This window comes from Labeo rohita, chromosome 7 (genome assembly GCF_022985175.1).
Source record: "Labeo rohita strain BAU-BD-2019 chromosome 7, IGBB_LRoh.1.0, whole genome shotgun sequence".
Classification (NCBI taxonomy): Eukaryota; Metazoa; Chordata; class Actinopteri; order Cypriniformes; family Cyprinidae; genus Labeo; species Labeo rohita.
This window is the reverse complement of record NC_066875.1, coordinates 9292256-9297446: the sequence shown is the minus strand read 5'-3', so window position 1 is coordinate 9297446 and position 5191 is coordinate 9292256. Positions and strand designations below refer to the sequence as shown.

General features: G+C 35.0%; 1 long non-coding RNA gene across 1 annotated transcript; it reads left to right on the top strand.

Annotated features, from left to right (window-relative positions):
* The first annotated feature begins 251 nt into the window (after positions 1-251).
* On the top strand, positions 252-3346 carry LOC127168544 (uncharacterized). Its single transcript, XR_007828117.1, has 5 exons — positions 252-390; positions 1255-1345; positions 1515-1608; positions 1888-2015; positions 3061-3346. It is a non-coding gene; the product is annotated as an uncharacterized LOC127168544 (long non-coding RNA).
* Positions 3347-5191: the final 1845 nt, after the last annotated feature.

Below are 5191 nucleotides of genomic sequence, written 5' to 3'. Positions count from 1 at the left end.
TTTTATAGCAGTGATTTCTTAATAGTCTGTGTATTATCCAGTTATTCAGTTATTCTGTTCAATCTGGTAACCGAAAAACAGTAAAAAACGTGAAATATTTCGTTTTTCTGTTTTTCTGTATGAACCAAAAATGTAAAGTACACAGGAAAAATGGCGGAGTAGTTTTTCCAGAGTTAAATTTTTTTTCCTCAAAAATAGTTGTTTTTGCTCTATTTTGAGTGTACAGAGTAAAAAAATTTATCCGTAGAGTGGGAGCAAAATTACAGAGTAACTGTGACTCCTCCCCAATTTACTCTCATCCCTTCGTTGATCCGCCATTACTGTTAATCACGGCCATCGACTGCTGCTGCTTTGGGTTTAGAAGACGGCACGCTTCTGCTGGATGGTAAAGTAAGTAAAGTATCAAAGTCTTACTGTTTATTTTAATTATATTCGCCTTTGCTTTGAGCTCGGATCGTTTTGCCATGTGTTTTGAATGTTTAAGAGATCGCTTGCCTTCTCCTGTCAGCTTGAAAACTAGTTAATGTTAGGCAAAGTTTGAAATCAAATAGCTAACATATATATTTTGAACATTTATTTTGAACGTTAATTGAAATTAACCAACGTTAGCTGCCTATCAATGTTTCTCCACTAAACTATTGTGACGATAGACTCGAGTTCACCACATGTACTTGACTCGGAAAAGAGTTAAATTAACGTTAGCCTTAACTGGATTGTTGAAGGCCATTTTGATGTGGATTAGTCCTATTTAGACAGTAAGTTAACTGTTTCTCATGAGAACGAAAGGTATTTTTAACATTTACGAGGGCTAGTCGGTGATTTTATTGCAGAATGTCAGTGTTTCAATTCAAAATACAATTCGATTGAATCCTTTTTGACCACTGCGGAACACGTACAATAACTTTTGCACTTCATTGTAGTTTGCAAGCATTTTAATATGTAAACTTTAATTACGGAAATAATGGGAAGAATTTATAAGAACAATATTTCATAAACGCTCCACTTCAGTGACGGAGAAAGAGGGGAAAAACGTTGGAAATGGGACATACAGTGCAGTGCAATGTTAATACTAGCCTACAATTAGGCCATATACATTAAAGATATAAACCAAGCAATTATTACAAATTAAAAACATATTAGTGAACAAAGATAACTCATGTTGTGTAGTGCACTAATGAATGTTTTTTTCATCATCTGACTGAGTGTTATTGCCTTGTGTTTAACTTTGTAACTTTGTCTTTTTGGTTTCTTCAGGATGTAAACCAACAACATTGTCAGAATGAAGTTCAAAGAAATATATTTTTTTCTTCAAAACCTTTTACATTTCAAATGTTTTGGGAACGTGGTAAGAGAAACTTTAACATTTTTAATATCTTTATTACTTTTCATTAATAATGGTGAAATGGTGAAAATCGTGGTAGCACATTTGACAAATGAACATGGGTAGGCTGTTTATACTGTACTTTGTTAATTGATGTTTATGATGTTATTGGTTTATGTTTGTGTGTGTGTAGAAAAAGCCCTTCCTGTAGTTTAAAGGAAGAATCTGCGAAGAGAATCATCTCCCTATTCCTATGCTTGGTTGACCCCAGGAGCAAGTTTCGTTATGTAAGTAGCTGTTGCAAATATTTTCAATTTATTTTCCAACACTTCTACCCTGATATTTTCGCAAGGGCCTAGTACAGGACTTGCAGATTTACAGTTAGAAATTGTCTTCATTTAGGACTCTGAATAAAAAAAAAAAATAATGTATAAGTTTATGACTTCATTTCAATACTTGTAGAGGTTTCAGCTCAGTTCATCCACACATCTGTAGTCATCAAGACTTGGTTGTGATGAAAAACTAAAAACCTAAAATAAATTTTTATTTTGTTTCTGTATCTCCAGGTTGGAACAGCAAATTGTCTTCCATTTTGATGCTGGTTCACCTTTTGCCACCCTCTCAAGTCACCGCCACGTAAGACCGGGAAAGATCTCAGCTAGGCAAGCGTGATCGTCTTGTGAAATTCATCAAGGTGAAGCTACTAATGAAGCATATCAAATGACACTAGTTGATAATATTGTAATACTGTATGATCTTGAACGTGCTTATTTCTCAGAAAGGCTCTTAAAGGGATATTTCACCCCAAAATGAAAATTCTGTCATTTATTACTCACCCTCATGTTGTTTCAAACCTGTAAAACCTTTGTTTTCATCTTGAACACAAATGAAGATAATTTTGAAAAAATTTGAGAGATCTTTGAGCTTCATAGACAGCAAGAGTCCTACCACGATCAAGGCCAGAAACTTAGCAAGGACATTGTTAAAATAATCCATGTGACATCAGTGTTTCTACAATAATTTACAATGCTACGAGAATACTTTTTGTGCGCAAAGAAAAATAATATAATTATTCAACAATTCTTCTCTTTCAAGTCACCATCCTCCGCCATAATCGAGAGTACCCTGATGCATACGTGTGATGCTGCTGACACAGGAACACGCATGCGCTGCGTTTGTTTACAAAGCATGCGCATGCATCATGATACTGTCTTTAATGGTGGAGGACAGTGACTTGGGGGAGAAGAACTGTTGAATAAAGTAGTTATTTTGGTTTTATTGTGCACAAAAAGTATTCTTGTAGCTTTATAAAATTATGGTAGAATCAGTGTCACATGGACTATTTTAACAATGTTCTTACTACATTTCTGGGCCTTGAATGTGGCAGTACCCTTGCTGTATATGCAGGGTCAGAAAGCTCTTAGATTTCTTGAAAAATATCTTAATTTGTGTTGCAAAGATGAACAAAGGTCTTACAGGTTTGGAACAACATGAGAGTAATTAATTAATAACAGAATTTTCATTTTTGGGAGAAATCTTTTTAATCACCTGTCCTCTAAATTATTGTTCTTGTGCTGCTATTTTCTACTTCACATATTTAGTAACAATCTGTTGGAATTATGTAAAACATAAACTTTGGTGGAAGACAGACATCTTTATTCATTTGTTTCTTTATTCATGCTGTATATTGACTAACTTTTAAGTCACATTGGCAATAATGTGTTTTCATTCTTTTACAGACTGTTACCAGTATCCAAGGGCAGTTGGATGGCATTCGAGAGAGTCTCCAGCTGTATCTACTTGTTGTTGGGCTGATGAGAAGTAGGGTCCAGTCTTGTTTTATTGTAATTGTCCAATATGCTCTACTCTGTAAGACCTGTCCATTGTGTATAGCTTTCTGCAAAACACTGTCTATGATATAGATGCAGAAACCACCAAATGATCATGATCACAAGTGTAATATTGTAAATGTAAGTGTATTATTTAAATAGGAGATTGAAAAAATAAAATTGTGAGACATGAGTATACAGTTTGTTGTAGACTCTTTTTTTTTTTCAGATTGAAAAGCAAGTTTTTCATTTCTATTTTTAGGGGTTTTTGAGGATAGAATATGAATGATGTAATTTAAAAGATTAACTCTGGATAGAGTTATTTAGTCTTTAAAGTTCACTCATAATTGATAAAAAACAACTCTGGAAGAGATGTAAATTTTGGCAGAGTAAATTTGACTTTCTTCTGAACAGAGTTAAAAGGTAGCAGAGTAAATTTCTTGTACCTCTGAACTGAGTAAAATAGTACAAGAGTTAATTTCAAAAAACACTAAATAGAGTCAAATGTAACAGGAGAGAGTAAAATATTAACACCAAATTGAGCAAAATTAACTCTGGAAAAACAACTCTATCAAAAGAGTAACTTTTACTCTTTTCAGAGAGGGACCAAATGTTATCTGGCACAGAGTAAAATTTTCTTCAATTTGAGTAAATTTTACTCGGGCACATTTACTGTGTAGTGTTCCGTGGAGAAATGCACTCAAAAAAGGGAAAAATGGCTCTTTTTTGTTTTGTTTTGTTTAACAAATAGAAAAGAAGATTCCTACTCAAAACTAGCCCAAAACTAGCCCAGTCATGTTTCGGAGGGGGTCCCCCGGGGGTAAAAATCGCATTCCGGGGGGTAAAATACATTTTGGAGGGGTCCCCCTGGTAAAATTTGCATTTCAGGAAGATTCAAAAATCTTTAAAGGGGTCATTGGATACCCATTTTCCACAAGCTGATATGATTCTTTAATGTCTTAATGAGAAGTCTATAACATACTTTGGTTAAAATTTCTCAGTGGTAGTGTAAAAAACACCCTTTTTACCTTGTCAAAATCAACGCTGTTTAGAGCGAGCCATTCTATTGCATGTTCCTTTAAATGCTAATGAGCTCTGCTCACCCCGCTCCTCTCTTCTGGGGGGTGAAAAGATGGTCTGTTTACTTTAGCCACGAAAGTTGCTAACTAGCACATTATTAAGAAAGACTATTTGCAAAGATGCATAAAACCCCTTGTACTCAATTCTGCTGTAAGTGAAGCTGCATCACAAATGATTTTTGCAAACATAGACCCATTTATGTAGATCGCTGGCCGTATTTCCTTCTAAAACGAAAGTAACTGTAATCTAAAGGTTAATGCTGTATCGTGTTGGAAATATCCCCTACACCAAACCCAACCCTAAACCTAACCGATAGTGTTAACAAATGCAAAAGTGATGTAAAAACTCATTTGTTGATGCAGCCGTGCTGTTTTAACTTTCTTATGATCATTTGAACTGTTTTGTCAAACCGTAGTTTCACAGGGTTTGTTCAGGTATTTTAACAAATAATGCTACCTATCAGATTATGCTACCAACACTATATTTTTCATACTGTAAGGTTAGGTTTAGGTTTGGGGTAAGTGTACACGTTAATTAAGCCTCATACCACATTAATATACTGGAAGCAAAATCTGATTCTCTTTTAATGGGAGCTAGCAAAATCTGACAGGGTAGCATAAATCGGCAGAACTCTTCATCATTCTCTCCTCAAGTGCGACGTCGTAGCACGTGAGCTACCAAGCAGACGTACTGAATTAGAAAACTCATGCATATGAAGCTGTATATGTGACGACAATGAGTTTTACTGCCTCTAGTGTTCATTTCAGCTGGAAACTGCAGTCATTTGTACATAGAGGCACGTATTTCCAATGAGCCTATGTTGTTGTTTTACTTTAATATGTAATAATGACAATCATTATTCTGAAGTAGGCCCTTCCTGTTTTCTGTGTGCCAATGATAAATGCTACATTACTGGTTAAAAGTGAAATGTTTGGGTGTTACTGTACTGTACTGAGCAGGG